This window comes from Peromyscus californicus, unplaced genomic scaffold (genome assembly GCF_007827085.1).
Source record: "Peromyscus californicus insignis strain IS unplaced genomic scaffold, ASM782708v3 Scaffold_9__1_contigs__length_137607984, whole genome shotgun sequence".
Classification (NCBI taxonomy): domain Eukaryota; kingdom Metazoa; phylum Chordata; class Mammalia; order Rodentia; family Cricetidae; genus Peromyscus; species Peromyscus californicus.
The window spans coordinates 88,217,883-88,234,889 of NW_026294617.1; the positions used below are offsets into that span (position 1 = coordinate 88,217,883).

At 38.4% G+C, this 17,007-nt stretch overlaps 1 protein-coding gene and 1 pseudogene across 9 annotated transcripts in view; one reads left to right on the plus strand and one right to left on the minus strand.

Moving 5' to 3' along the window:
- Ntng1 (netrin G1) overlaps positions 1-17,007 on the minus strand; it is a 347,205-nt gene that overhangs the window by 285,952 nt on the left and 44,246 nt on the right. The gene's annotated exons all lie outside the window — the stretch shown is intronic.
- LOC128105847 (60S ribosomal protein L29-like) lies at positions 14,927-15,384 on the plus strand (annotated as a pseudogene).

Below are 17,007 nucleotides of genomic sequence, written 5' to 3' on the forward strand. Positions count from 1 at the left end.
ATAATAAGTACCAAAATACTCTTTGAATTTGAAAATAATTTATTCTAGCATCACATCAAAAAATGCTAATGTTTCAAACGGATAATTTCTATAGTTCATTGCTCAGTAGACAATATCAGTAAATGGTATCAACCAATTTGAGGTGATTAAATAATAAATTCATGTACATGAACTCTACAGGAAGCAAACAGTATTGTGGTGTTTCATTCCCAGTATCTTTAAGTCAAATCAGCTGCTCCCAGACTGCAGCTCATTGCTGCTATAATGGAACAGAATACAAGACCAAACACACAGAGTGCCAGTTGTACAGTGGAGCTTTAACACCCTAGTGTGACGGCAAATTAAGTAATTTTAGAGCTGAATCTCTGGGCAACCACATAATATGGTGTTCTCATTTTACATAATGAGAAGATTGAGGCCCAAAGATATTATCTGGCCTAAGGTTTGCACAGTCAACAAGGAGCGGAAAGCTGCCTCTACCCAGACACCGTATCACAGCTTCTAAGTTCCTTTTGTTGCACACTGACTCTCACAAAGATGAGGAAAGGAGGAGACAAGTACAGAGACAAAAACTGTTTCTATCCTTTAAATAGGAACATTAAAATCTTGTATTTCTTATGCCAGAACTTTATTGAAGCTTTGTTTAAACAGACTAAAGTTTGGAGATCAGAATTCAGTTTTAACTCTTCTAGAAATTTGTAAGCATTTACAAAAGCAGATATAATAATATAACAGAACTGTCATGTATCTGCTATATATAATTTTGAATCAAATTCAAAAACTTCATTCATAAGTATATTAGCATGTATCCATAAGTATAATCACATACCTTTAACACACCTAAAGAATTAATATTTTTCAATGTTGCTGTCAAAGTCAATGTCCAAATTCTGACTTATCCAATAAATATCACAACTTTTAGACTTTTAAAGAAGAAAACCAATTTAAATTCAACTATATTATTGAAAAATACAGGAAAAAAATATTCTGAGTCATGATAGTCACATTAGAATCTGCTATGGATATTGCCTCATGAAAAATGGTGAGAAATCTGAGGCATGATGAAGACCTGGGCATATAATCATTACTATTGGATAATCATATCAAGTGGCCCAATTTCAATGACTACTTTAAAAGACATGAGTTTGTAATAAAAATGTGTTGGCTAGGTAGACAGCAGTGTTTATCAAATTATCGATTCCATACACACACCAAACTGATCTTAGATACATGGCAATATGGAGATTCTACAGGGAGCAGTGGTGGAGAACCTGGGGAATCGTCAGCTGGACTGGAGTCAGGGGCTCCAAGTCTAGTGCTGGCTCAGCCAGAGTGTTGTGCACAAACCTGCTGGACTCTTGAGTGTCAGTGTCCTCATGGCTTCAAAAACAGAATGGACAAGATGACCTCTGAAGTCCTTTCTATATTTAATAGTCAGTGGTTATAAATATTGATTGAAATTCAAAGGCAGCCTTTCATTGTGTTATTAAATGTTGATGTCTCACCTGCCACATATTTTCTGTAGACTTTGTCTGATGGTGACTCTCTGTGACTATGTAGGTTGTACTGCAGAGGGCAGCATTCAGGGGTGAGCAGAAGCAGAAGCCTAGCAGGCTGCCTAACCCCACATCATTTCCTGTATCACTCGGAGAGACGCTAGTGCCCCCTGTTGGTTGGTCAGATTTAGCGTGCTTAAATTTGACTTTGAAGTAATGGGTAATTTCGTACTTAAACATTTTTTTTTTTTTTTTTTTTTTTTTTTTGGTTTTTCGAGACAGGGTTTCTCTGTTTAGCTTTGTGCCTTTTCCTGGAACTCACTTGGTAGCCCAGGCTGGCCTCGAACTCACAGAGATCCGCCTGGCTCTGCCTCCCGAGTGCTGGGATTAAAGGCGTGCGCCACCACTGCCCGGCCCGTACTTAAACATTTTAAATGGCAATACTTATTATTTATGTAAAATGCAAAATTAACTAGATGTCCTTTATGGCAATCCTAATCTTCTGAGTTTAGCAGGTACACACACACACACACACACACACACACACACACACACACACACACACACATTGTCAATTTGCATTGAGATTAAAAGGGTTGGGGAGAAAGACAGGAGCAGGAAATCACAGAGGAATCTCCTTCTGGAATGCAGGTGATGGTGACGCTGATTGGGACAGAGAAAGAGAAATTGTATTCTGGATATATTTTGATGATAGGGAATATACGTCTTACTAATAGAGCTGATGCAGGATGTATGAAGACTGATTCTTCATTTTAAAGATGAACAACCTGAGATTCAGGAGGCTTCCATGAAGAATCACACACACATACAAATAGTGCCACGGGAATCCAAATCCAGATAACTCTAAGTAAAAGACTTACATTTTTCATTTCATTCTCATTATTCTCTAAACACATTTGGGAAAGCCATTTAATTTTTCTTTAAATATACAATGAAACTTCAAAAATTTGAATGTTAGAAGACCACAGCATCCAGAAGAGTTATGTCTCAAAGTAAGACAGCTATTTCAGCTTTGGATGCCAAATTTCTCCCTCCTCCAAAACATGCTTAAAATGTTTCATTAGTTTCCCAGTCAATCTATAAATGCTTGTGTAGTCCATATTCTAGCTGAACCTTGAAAAGAGATTTGAATAAATTATAGTAGAAAACAAGCACATTGCCATATTGATGATCAACCAACACTAAAAAAAAATGTCAGGAAATATATTTATCTCTTTTTTCATGGGGTTATGGAGATAAAGCTGATAATACCAAGAGAGGTCAAAAGTTAACATATAATTAACACATTCTTCTAGAAAGTTTGAAGACACTGGAAAGGTGTGCTACTGGTCTACTATGCTCCTGCCTCTTATAATATTTGTTTGTTTGTTTTCCCTTCAGGGAGGCTGTCAACTTGCCTATGCAGACCTTGTCTTGAATTGCCTCTAAGGAAAGACTCAATGACGTAATGAAAAGAAAGCAAAAAGTATGCATCTACGTGGCTGAGTCAATTGGAAATGGCTTTAAAAGGAAAGGGGAAACATGTATTTTGATTTCTGTGAGGAACTACTAATTAAAGATGTAATGAAGTAATGATAAAGAAAAATCCAGTAAAGATAAGGAAAAAATGCTGCTACAAGTAGCAGAAAGGATGAGATTTCAATCTAGAGAACTATTTGCAATGGTCATCATCTGGCATAGCCATCCAAAAGCATTGTTAAATGTCCCACCGCAGTGTTGAGATCCTAAGCTGGAATGTCACTGTAATACTGTGGCCTGGAAAGTGGGGAATGAGCAATGTAAGAGGCTGAGTTAGAGAGAGGGATGGGGTTGACCAGGAGAAGAGAAGTTCTGAGCAGAAGAGAAAGTACATTTGAGGACACAGATACCAGCATGCAGGGCCAATCAACAACCTGAAGCCACTTGGCATACATGGGAGTAACCAATAAAGAAAGCAACAGGTCCTGGCGAGTCATAATCCTGAGCAAGGATTTCAGAAACCAAAAATAAAGTGTTACGGAATGAAGTTTTGACTGCAAAAGCAAGGTGGAGGCTTCCAAAGTTTAGGCAAGAAAGAGAAATAATTGGTTTTTCTTTTGTGATTATTCAAAAGGAAGAAGAATGAGGATGGAAGAAAAGGATGGAGAGAGAGAAAAGAGGGAAGAAAGAGAGGGAGGGGAGGAGGGCAGCAAGTTCAATAATATTAGTCACTATATTGCTACTAGTTCAGTAAAGAGGGCCTCGGGACTAGAGTTTGTAGGACATCTCAAGAATAGGCAACATGGTGTAAAGAACCAGGCTCTGGTGAAATCACTAAAATGTCAGTTTATTATGATGTGGAAATGTTCAGGTGGCAGCTAGAAATGCAGCTTTGATGACCATAAAAAAGGCTGACGTTGAAGGAAAGACAGTAGTTAGATGAAACAGATAATCGTGTTAGGAAGACTACAACAGACGAGAAGAACAGTGAGAAAAGCTATAACATCAAGAATGAAGACATTGTAGAAGGCTTTCCAAGAGAAGTAAGAAGACAGAAAAGCATTATGGGAGAAAGTTCTACCATTTCAAGGGGAGGCCATAAGCCTCCCATCCAGCCACTTTTGCTCTAGGAATTTACCCAATATTTAAAAGGTATGTGTTCAAGGGCATTTAGTTCACTTTCACACACCAGTGTATTTTGAATTATATTTCTTCTGTAGCTTATCACATCTTACCTATTTGTCTCTGTTTACATTGTTTATGAAATACATGAAATTTAAAAGAAAGAAAATGTAATTATTTCCAACATTAGTCAATGAGTCTCTCTCTCTTTTTTTCCTTCAGGAAAGCAGGCATTTAACTTCTATCATTACTCAGAATCAGTCAGGTTTTATTGTATAATATGAGCCAACTGAATTAAAATGAACATTAGAATCCAATCCCATGGCATCTCTAGTAATTTCCAAGCATGCCCAAGGTACACACACATATGGAATGGTAATTGTAGCAAAGTCTGCTGCACCTGCACAGGCAAAGCATTGTATCTTAAAGTTTTTAGCAAGATAGGGAAAGAAAGGTTCAAAACAGAGACAATATATGAAAAGAGAAGAAGATCCCAAGACAATAAATAATGAATGTGTCTCTAGCGTTTGGTGACTTGGAAAGAGGAAGGCAGGGACCACACCGGTAACAAAACAATAGCAAAAATGTCCAGACTGTGACAATTTAGATCAACAATTGGGATGCTGGGGACATCAGGTTATGAGAAGACTCTTGTTAGCTTAGCTGTTGGGATAAAGATTGTGAAAAGAGCCCACTCAGTTTCTCATAAGAAGCACTCTGAGCAAGTGCGTCCATCCAGGATGGTTATGTTCAGGGGAAGCCAGTAGCACACAGGAGAAGTCAGACATACAAATTACTACATGATGCACAAAAATGCTCCTGGATGCTTGGCTCCTTCAAGACATTTTGCTTTTGTTGCTGTTATTTTGTACTGCTTTTCTTTGTTGTAAAGTGTATGTAACACAAACGTTTAAGTATATAACTTAGTGGAATTAAGTACATTTGTACTATTATATCATCATCACCAAAAATCTCTCTCAAAATTTAATTTTTAAAGCTTTTACTTTTCTAAACTGGACTCTATACCCATTTAACAATAACTCCTTGTGCCAGAGAGATGGTGCAGTGGATAAAGATGTTTGCTGCCAAGCCAGATGACCTGAATTTAATCCCTGGAGGAAACCCACATGGCATAAGAACAGAAGTAACTTCTGCAAGTCATCCTCTGACCAGACATGTGTACATATGCACACATATGTACACATATACACATATTACATAAATAAATGTAAAGTTAAAAGATAACTTTAAAATATCACCTTAATCTACTTTTTCTCCAACTGAAAGCTGTCACTCAACTTTCTATCCTTATGTATTTGATGACTGTAAAGTTCGTTCATACAGGTAGCAACCACACATTATTTATTTGTGGCCAGCTCATTTGGCACAGCACACCATCTTTAAGACTTGGATATGCTGTAAATCTGTATCTGAATTTCATTCCTTTTAAGAATAAATCATGCTCCATTCTGTGCACACATCACATTTCTCCATTCATCTTCAGGTGGACTTTTTTGGCTGTCCTTATCTTTAACTTTTTTGAACACTGCTGCCTTGAGCATTGGTACCTGTTCATGGAAGCCACAATGAAACGCAATTAAGTCATTTTAAACTTTTGACTTGTTGGGCATACCTGTTTATTCCTTCTTTCACAGAACTTGTAGAACACCTTGTTGTCAGGTGTATTTAAGGTAAAACCATCTGTTGTCCAGACTGATCTACAGGGTTCTGATACCATAGATAATGACCAACTAACTAATTGTACCCTTAGAATAGTTTTGAGTGTAGATTATTTAAAAAAATATTATGAGCCTATTCATACTATAATCTACTATGCTCAAAAGCTAGAGAACAAAACTGAGTGAAGAGTAAAGAATGATTTGACAGGACTGGTCATTTTGATTCACACTTCTATTATAAAGAATACCAGTTGCCTATGCTCCTCTAAAAAAAGTGTTGTTGTTGTTTTTTGTTGTTGTTGTTGGAAACACCCTCTTTCAATGCCCCCAAATATGACCAGAAACCAATACCCGCTTTTTCATATGTTGATAGGAAGTCCCTCAAATGAGATAGAGTTAATACTCTTGCAAATTCAATTGATTTCTATGCCACTATTTAAAATGAGATCACCAGGAAGGACGATTTTAAATTTAAATGAAGGCTGCCTTGGGTGGAATAACTTTCTCTTGATCCTCACGTTGTAATCAATAGGGAACTCCGGCTGAATCTGATTTTTTGCATTTTTCAGCAACGTCAGGAATCTGAATGCAAAAATCTGCTCTGTTATGTGGATTTGTGAACTGTCTGGAGGGTTCTCGGTCCATTAACCAAAGGATAGATTACCCAGAGACACAAATGTAATGTTTTTGTCTCCCACTGAGACAGTCTTACTCCAATATTATTCATGTGATTTCAGGAAAAGTGGTTTCTGTTTTCTTTAGGTTCACACCTGAACATTTATAAACAGCAAGGCATTCTCTTGGTGTTCATTTAAAATTCTCCAGCAAAATTAATTGCACATGCACTTTAAAAACCCTGGATTCCAGAGCTAGCAATGAGGACATTTTAGAATTTATTCACTCAAGCTCCCAAGTGAATGACCATAATACAACATGTTACTTAGGCATAGTGTGAAGGGCTGCAGCACCTGTTGCCAAGGAACAAACCTGTCAGTAAAAAGAAAGACACGATACACCCTGTCCATGACTGGGATAAGACATCTAAATATTAGCCTTGGACCTATCATCCTGATGTTATAACTGGCTAACATTTGCCTAACTTTCATAACCAGTCTAATAGAGACAAACCTACTTATGATGCTTCCATTTCTTACTTATGCACTGTGCATGTGTGTGTTCATATGTGTGTAGGTACATATGTGTATGTAGGTACCATGGGTTTGCAAATGCGTTTGTGTATTTGTAGAGGCAAAAGGACAATATTGGGTTTGATCCTCAGGAACTCGGTCCAACTCCTTAGAGACAGAATCTCTCATTGGCCTGTAGCTAACCAATTACATAAGACTGACTGGTCAGTGAGCTCCAGGGATCCTCCCCAGTGCTGAAATTATAAGTGCGTGCCACCACATCTGGCATTTTTGTCGGGGTCCTGGGAATTGAACTCGGGTCTTCATGCTTTAAGATAAGCACTTTATTAATTCACCAGTCTCTCCATCCCTTGAATGATTTTTTTATTTATATTTTAGTGGTACTGGGAATTGAACTCATGCCTCTGCACATGCTAGGCAGACACTCTATCACTGAGCTACATTCTTGTGTTGGTTAATTTCAATTTCCAGCAATTGGAATGGATTAAGAAATGCCAGAGGTTATTAATGCAGCATACCTTTAGGTGTGTCTATGAGCATGTCTCTAGAGAGGTTTAACTGAGAAAGGGAGTCATACTGAATGTGGGTATTACCATCCCCTGGGCAGGAGTCCCAGACTGAACAAGGAAAGTAAAGAGAGAAAGTGAGCTGAGAATTGAGATTTCTTTTGAGCCACTCCTACCTCCCTGCCCTCACCACCATGATGGACTGTCTACCTCTGAACGGTGAGCCAAAATCACTTTTGTCAAGTATTTGACTACCAAGACGAGAAAAGTAACTAACACACCCACCAAGTTCCTGAAGTTCATTCAGATCTATTGCTAGACTCACACCAATCAGAACTACAGGTCTGTGGAAAAAGAAAATGAACCTATACTTTCATAAGTTAGAATTATCAAATAAGATATTGTCAAGAATGCTAAGTGGCAAATGCTTTTTAAAAAATGCTTCTACCATTCCCTATTATGCACAGAGGTAAACAATCAGAGCACTTATAAATCAGCCCTTTGTCTGGACATGCAATAAAAATCTAATATTCTCAAGGAAATTTCTCCTCCTAGCCAGAGCCATAATCATGCATTTTAAGCATAATATGAAATATTAATGGCTTTTCTTTTCCTTACTCTCTTTTCATTCTTTTCTGCTCCAGTCCTGTCCATCTTTTCTCTTTAAAGGGTAAAACAAAGTCATTCTGCCCTTGCTTCTGAATCGTGTGTCCTTGCCAACACCTGAGGCAGTGAAAAAAGATGAAGAAATGACAGTATCTGGTCTCGCTGACTCTCACTACATTGCTGGAGATATTTAGTAACTCAGACACAGTGTTAACTCTTCCTTGTCCCTGGGCAGCCCTGGTGATAGCTATGCTCTGGTTTCTCTCATCAGTGTATGTGGTTTGTTTAGAGTTAAAATTATAAGGACCAGTGGAGTAAGGGAAGTAGCCCTCCCTTCTTGGAAACTAGTTAGTGAAGATGAGCTGCATTCATTTATTCATTTGTCCAGAGATATGTTAATATTTGATTCAGGAATCCTGTAATATTGTTCAGTTGACTCTAACCTAAAAGTAGCTGGAGGTAAGGGTGTAAAAATTCAAAGAAGATTTAAATTTTCCTCCAATCCCCATTCTCCCAATATTTATTGAATGCCTCCTGCATGCCACATACTATGCTGGGTGTTGGGATATAAAACAACATTCACCTTAATCTAGTGAAAATAAAGTCAATAAATAAAGTAATGCTTTTTCCCACTCAGAAGATAATGATACAAACTGAAAAACAAAGTGGAGGAAAGAAGCAGATGTTGCAACAGGGTAACACAAGAGACAAGCTTCTCTTAAAGGGCTGCCAACTACAGTGGTTTAGAGGGCAGTCCCCAGAGTAAGACAGTCTAGGGTGTAAATTCTGAAATCTATGGCACATGATATATGGTACTTAGTCTATGTGCTAGTGATTTGCCTCTGAGAACATGGTTTAACATCCCTAAACCTCTCCAAATAGAATGTCTAACTCCAGGATCTCACATTTATTTTGAACTAATTCAAAAGAATCATTATTACTATTAAATATAGAAGTAACATTTAAATGAAACCTGGAGTATACCAAGTGTATATTCATGGAGAAGCAAGAAAAGAGTTTTCTAGGCAAAAGACAATGTCTTTGAGTAACAAACATTCTTGGATCAAGAACTATTAGGAGGTCTGATTGGCCAAAGAAGTCAAGCATAAGGAAGGAAAGGCTTTCTTAAAATAAGATAAAAGGAAAGAGCTAGGGAGAGATCATGCGGTTGACACTAAGGGCACTGGACTATATCTGGATTTCATTCTATAAGCAACTGGAAGTCCCTGGAGAGATTCAACCAGAGGAATGATAGTAACTAATTCAATTCACAGTGTTACCAGCTCTCTCCTTTCAGTGTGGTGGCGAATGGTTAGAATAGTCAAATAAAAGGGGTTGGAAACATGGAGAGACTGCCCAGTGATTAAGAACACTGACTACTCTTGCAGAAGACCTATATTCAGTTGCCAGCTCCTCTATGGTGACTCAGAACTGTGGGTTACTCTAGTTCCAGGACTATGACACCCTCTGTGGCCTCCATGGTTACTAGAAATGCATATAAGGCATTTACATCATGCAGGCAAAACACTCACATATGTTAAAAAAAAACGATTTTAAAACTCAAAATCAGATGTAGAAAGATCAGGTGCAATCATTCTCATGAAAGATGGTGATATTTTGCATGACTAAGGTGACAAGGAAAACAAGTGAACAGATTTCAGACATATTTTCAAAGTCAATTGATTTTGATCATGAACTAGATAAAGATACGGTAAACTGCATTCTTCAAAGATGACCATAATACTTCATGTTCCCTAAATATGATGCTGGAAATCTCCCATCTCTGAGTTCAGTCAGATTCTCCTCCCTCTCTAACAGTTGGTGTCATTGAGACTGCACCAGCCTTACACAAACTATGCTATGCAAATCTTCAAGGGTCTGGTTATGGGCATCTGACCTTGGACAGACATGAAAAATGTTTCACACACACACACACACACACACACACACACACACACACACACACACACACACAAAAAAAAAAAAAAAAAAAATCACATCTCCCTAAATCTCAGAATGAAACCTTATTTAAAAATAAGCTTTCTGTAGATGTAAATAGTTAATAAAAATGGACCGGATTAGGACACATTGTAATTATAATCTGTCTGTCTGATTACAAGAAGAGGAAAGGACACGAAGACACAGATACACCCAGAGGGAGGAAGCCCATGTGACAAGAAAGACTGACATTGAAGGCACGAAGCTGCAAATCAAAGAATTTTGAGGATTACCAGGAAACCAGCGGATGCTAGGAACTTCAAGAAAGGATTTGTCTATGAAGCCTTTAGAAGGATTACAGTCTTGAACTTGACATTGCCATATAGAGACAAAATATTTAAGAACCTCACTGGCGTCATTGATATGAAAAATTGAACATAAGCTGGTGGAGATATTTTCAATTGTGTGTACTGGGGCAGAGGTGCTACATGAATGTGTGTGCTAGCATCCACCCTATTTGGATGTTAGGAGAGCCCAATTAGTATCTTCAGCAAGAGCAGTATATGCTCTTAACAGCTGAGCCATCTCTCTAGCCCCAAGCTAGTGAATTTTGTGTAAGTACAGTTCTCAAAAGGGCCAACCTGTTTCCTTTAACACTTATACGTCACAGAAAGACAGATGGAAAAAAAAAACAGAATTGTTCAATTTTTAGTTAAAATGTAAAGGAACTTTGAAAATCTTTGATGGATTTGGAAAAACAAAACAAAGAATAAAAGTAAATTCAATGTTCATTACATGTTCTGTGGCCTGAAACAGAAGAGTCTCAAAGAGAGATGCAAAATTCTAATGCAGGACTTGTTAGGAAACTGTCTCGATGCTAGGACGAAAACAAGACTGTAACTGTAAAACTCACCACTACAGCACCAAAAAGATTTAAGGTGGTACCTCATAAACCCTTCAGACATACACAGAGCCATCAGGATTTAAGAGTCTGCCTTTTAAATCAATAAGCAACTAAGCTTCTTAAGGGTTGATGCCCACAGCAACACACAGGAAGCCTATGATAGAAAAAAGGCTCACACTAAAAATATCTATGGGGTGTCTTTTGTCTAATAGAGTAGACTTATAAATAGATACATATGAAGTCCCAAGCTTTCTAAAGGAATTTCATGAACTTGGGCAGAAAGGAACAGGTAAATCATACAATGAAGAGAGCGGGGTCTCTGATTACATGAACTGCTTTGGACATGAAGCAGAATAAAAAACTTACCCAACTGCAAACCTGGACCACTTGTGGAAAAGGAGCCAGGGAGTACAAAGACTGGGAAAAGTAGGGTCCACTGGTCAGAAAAAGTATCCTCTAGGGAGTAGTTCTGAGCATTTAATGAAGAATGGCCAACAACTGGATTTCAAAAGTGTGGTTTGACCATGACTGTTGTGTCTTTAATGTCTTCCATTTTTTTAATGAGAATGTGGTTACTCTGGACTGCACTCCATTGCATGCTGGGTGAGCGGGAGACAGGTAATTAGAATATTTTGGTCACAACTCTTGAAAAAGTAAGAAGAATCATGCTGAAGGTCTGGAGACAAGAGTGAAAAAGGAGGAGAGTAGAAACCCTAGTCATCTTTGGCCAAGTTAACTGTGAAATGTACATAAGAATTTCAAATGCAATCTCCTCAATTCATTCAGGAACCTAACGTCACAGCATGTCTTCCACCAATGACATTTTTATGAAGCATGGCCCTAGAAGCCACTGTGGCCTTAACAAAAGCAGATTGTTGGTCTTCAAATGATACAACATACAATACCAGCACAATTCAGCTTAGGCTGACCAAATATTTTAATGCTCATATTTGTCACTTTGAAAGAACCCTGACCTCATAAAAATAAGTTAAAGACAACTTTATTCATTGAAAATGTATGAGTGTTTAAAGTTTAAAAAAAAAAAAAAAAGATACATTACCCTTGCAGACACATTACCCTTGCAGGAAAAAAAACAAAACAAAACAGAATTTGAATTTGATCTGATCACTTGCCAACAGTGAAATCTTGGTAGAGACTCCAGTTGCAGTCCAATGCAAATGAGGACTATTTCAAAATGGTGTTCCTATGGGAATGCCAAGAGACCTTAAACACCTCAGTGTGCCAGATACAGCCAGGAAAAGAGGTAGTCATTTTGCAAAACTGTTAGGTAATGGGAACCAGCAAGAATAAGCAGCACTTGGATGAAAGATGACCGTGCAATAAATTTCTACTACGACTCCCTCTACCTCTGAATTAAAGGCTTGGGGAAGCCAGACAAAACAGAGAGAAAGATCCAGCTCACCCCTCAGTAACCTGTGCCGATGAAAGCAGTGTGCGGGTTGCAGGAAATCTCTCCTAAAAACAAACCATTCCAGCATGCCAGAAAGTATGACTCTGGGTTAAATGCCATCTCTGTGTCATTGGAATCCTTTCAGTTTGGAATGTTGTGGCTTCAATAGAATACCATTACATTTTTAAGAAGCAACTGGGCAGCACTCAGAAAGGAGCAGTCTCTGCCTCCTCTGCCCTGGTCTCTCCCGAAAAGGATAAAGAAGGGCACCATCAAAGCTGCAACCTGCTTCGTTTTGCAAACAAGCCAATGGTTCCAACCGAAAGTGTAATTATGGATCAGAGTCTTCTGTGTGGCTTCTCAAAAACCCAGCCACCTGCTAGAAGACATTTAATAAATCCCCGTGGGCCAGGAAATGCTAAGTACTTAGACGTTGACAGGACCATGGGAAATTGAAACTATAAAGCATAAAATAAATCAAGCTTTCAATTATTGTTTCATACTTAGCACGAGAACTCTAGGGGGCAGTGCAGAGTCCCACATATAATAGAACACCAATGATTATATTTTTATAAGCTACAGGTTATGAGGCTACAGGTTACAAGAAATAACCTTAATCTGCAAAACAATTAATAAAATAAGATACAGAGCAATCTTTCAACACTTGGATATGGCCATCAGCAAGGGTTTATTACTGGTAGTACCTTCTAAACTGTGGCAAAATTCTGCTGCTAGGAATCTCGCTCAAATGAGATTTAGGGACTCATAAATGCTGTACTTGGGACTATACTTGTTTTTCCCACTTCCTCCCCCTTCCAGTTCCTAATGTTAGATACAGATCATAAATGTCTCATTTTGAATTTCAATAAAATATATTTATGCATTCAGATCTATCATCAAATGTTAAAGCTTCAAATATCTTAAACACAAAGAAGGAAATGCACATTGGTTTAGGAGTTTAAAATGTTTAGAGTTATATATTTTTTTGTTTGTTTGCTTGTTTATATTTAGAGAAACTGCAAATGTACTGGACAAAATCTAAGACAACAGTCATGCCTAAGTCCCTTAATAATTATTACTAACATGAAACATTGGGGGGACTTGGAGAATTCTCTGGCACTTTTTCACCTAAAGAGGAAAACCAGAATGAGATGCAAATCAGTACTCTTATCTAATGAATAATGTAAATGAATGTTCTGCATATAGCAAGTCAGTCTGCAGGAATTCTTTCTGCCTCACCTCACATTTCTTGGGGGTTTAAGCACTGTGTGTCACAAGAAATTAGAAGAAGGGATTGCCAAGTAATGGCAGAGTCCTTGAGCCCAAAGTTAGTGTAGACAGTAAAGACATTAGGGTGCACAGAGCGCAAGGCAAGGAGGAAGCTGACATTTAAAACAAACATATTGCTATTTTTCCTTTGCTTCGTTAATGGAGTTATACGGCACTGTAACCTGTAATTATTTGTGTGTCTATTAAAGGGATTAAACAATACCTTTTTGCAAGGACTAAGACTAACTATGAAAACTCATCTTTCTCCCAACCCCTAATGCATGGCAAAATAATGTTGCTAAGAGTATTTTGCTGTCTCTTTCACATATCCTAACACTTAAGACTTTTTTCAGTTAGCGTGACAGAATCCATTTAAAACTGTAGTTTGTGCAGCTTTCTAGTTCCATGAGCAGTACTCAGTTCTTCAGACAATAGCTGCAAACAAGTCCTCGTTTATGCAGCACATAATCGATTGATATTAACCATGGGTGTGCTCAGAGTTTCCTTTCAGTCATAGGTTATTTCATTGAAATGTATTTTTTATTTAAAATTCACTGCCATTGTATCTAGTTTTGAGAAAAAAAAAGCTATAAATACACGATTATTTTTCTTGTGTTTAAAAACTGCACATGCCTTGGTTTTTGTTTTTAGTCGTTGTCGATGTTAAATGCTTTTATCTTCTATGCCCAACGGAAGGAGTGTCTAACTAGCCTTACAACAGCGTGGCAGAATCTATTTTTCATCAGATATTTAGCAGATTTGTTACTGCTCTTGATGCCATGAAAAACTACCTAACAAAACCACCTGAAGGAGGAAATGTGGCGTGCATCGTGATGGGGATGGCATGGCAGCCAAGGGCTGAGGTGGTGGTCACATTGCCTCTTCAGTCAGGAAGCAGGGAAAAATGAATACTAATACTCAGCTCACTTTCTCCTATTTATCCAGGCCAGGACCCCAACCCATGGGATTGTAACACCCACATCTAGGGTGGGTTTTCCTGCATCAATTAGCCTAATCTCTAAAGTTCTTCACAGAGATGCCCAGTGGTTTGCTACCATAGTGAGGCTTTTGGCATAGCTGAGCATCAGCTATCTCTCTGGATTGTTGTCTTGAAGCTGTCTACAGCCATCTTTAGAGAGACCTCTGAATACAGGGTGGATGAAATTGAGCTGTAAAGATTAAATTATTTGATGGAGGGTCTTTGAAATATGTTTTAAATTCAATGCCATAAAAACAAACAAACAAACAAAAAAAACAAAACAAAACAAAAAACCAAACAGATGAGCCCTATTTCCTGTGCTGCGCTGCGGCCTTTCTCTTTCTCTCCCGGTCCCAGGCGCTTCGGGAGCCGCTGGTTACCGTTTCGACATGGCCAAGTCCAAGAACCACATACACACACTCACAACCAATCTCGAAAATATGGTACAGAAATGGTATCAAGAAACCCCGGTCACAAAGAAATGAAACTCTTAATTAAGGGGGTGGGCCCCAAGTTCCTGAGGAACATGCGCTTTGCCAAGAAGCACAACAAGAAAGGCCTGAAGAAGATGCAGGCCAACAACGCAAAGGCAGTGAGTGCGCGTGCAGAGGCCACCAAGGCCCTTGTGAAGCCCAAAGTGGTTAAGCCCAAGATGCCAAAGGGCCCCAGCCGCAAGCTCAGCCATCTCGCTTTCATCGCTCACCCCAAGCTCGGGAAGCAGATTAGAAGCTACATGGCCAAGGGTGGTAGGCTCGGCCAACCAAAGCCCAAGGCTCAAACCAAGGCAGAGGCCTCAGCTCTAGCTCAGACTCCCAAAGGTGCCCAGGTCCCTGTGAAGGCCCCATAGAAAAGGTTTCTGTCTGCCAGACAGGTGGACTGGTGTGACACACCTACACACTATTTGCAGATGATCAGGACCCCATGCTGTTTTTACAAATAAACTTGAGGCAGGATCTGTTAAAAAAAAAAAACCAAAAAAACAACAAAAAAAACAAAACAAAAAAAAAGATGATGCTGACCACACAATATGCAAATGAGAATAACAGACAACACAGACTTATTACTATACTAAACGATTACTGGATCAGTTCTGCAGTTTAACTTTTGTGTTGTTTTTTCCTAAGTTTTCATTTTGGAGACAACAAATCTTGCTAAGATTTATGTTAAATACTCATACATAGGCTCTTATTTTTTAAAAAGTAATACTAAAAAGTAAAGTTAATGCCTTTAGCATAAGGGGTTGGTGACATTTATTTGAAAACCCAGAGCACATTCTTATTCCCTTCTCAAGACCAGGCTCTGCAGCACCTTTTATACTATAAAATTATCAGTAAATCATAAGATCAGTGGAGTAAGACTTGATCAGAATTTAAAATCTGAAATGGGAATATGTAGATATACATAAAATCCTTGAGTAAGGTACTTTGTGAGCTGTGTTCCAGTTAAATACATATTTCTGTTTATATATGTTTACTCAGTCTTCAAACTACCTTTAACTTTCAATTAAAAAGGCTTAGCAATCTGAGCTCTAGGGTCCTTCATCAGCTCTAGGATCCTTATTTAACATTCATAATGACATTGGAAAGGAGCATAGAGAAGCTAGACCAACTTGATTATTATGCTTACTAAGTAAAGGGTTGTCTGGGACTTCTCTTCCAATAGGAAACAGAAGCTATGTAAAATTTACAACCTTACAGAAATGCAAATACATTTTCATTTCCTAATGGGCTCTAGAAAGAGAGGCATAGGTTTTATTACAGTTCCTAAGTTACTGCCACAGGTGGGTATCCATCCACAATTACATCTTCAGACAGGAAAACATAAAGCACGCTCCATCACGTAGCTGGTCCTTGGCAAAGGTAAGACTCTCATGAATATAACAGAGTTTCAAAGTGCAGCCTTTGCATTCTTGCAGGTCAGACAGCCATTACCTGACATGTTACTCTCCATAGCAAAGCTAGACTGTTCCCTCACAGTACTTCTCCTCAGTAACTCCTGGGGGCTGGAGAGATGCATCACTAGTTGAGAATGTTTATTGCTCTTGCAGAGGAGCAGAGTTTGGATCTCAGCTTGGATTTACCCACATGGCAGCTCACAACCAACTTTAACTCCAGTCCTGGGTCATCAATGCCCCCTTCAGGCTTCCACTAGTTCCTGTATATACGTAGTACCTATAAAAACACTCAGGCACACACACACATACACATAAAATAAAATAACAACTACTTTAAAAAATATTTTATTTTCTTTCACTTTCTTCCCCCCTTTTTCTTTCTTTCTGGCTGAGGACTAAACTCAGGGCCTTTTGTACACTAAGCATGGTCTTTACCAGTGATCTACAGACTGAGTCCAAAAGGTAGGATTTATTTAAAGCAATGCTAAGAATTGAACCCACTAATTGAACACACACTAAACAAACACAATACTATCATACCACATCCCTATTCTAGTCAGAAACTCTTGTGATGAG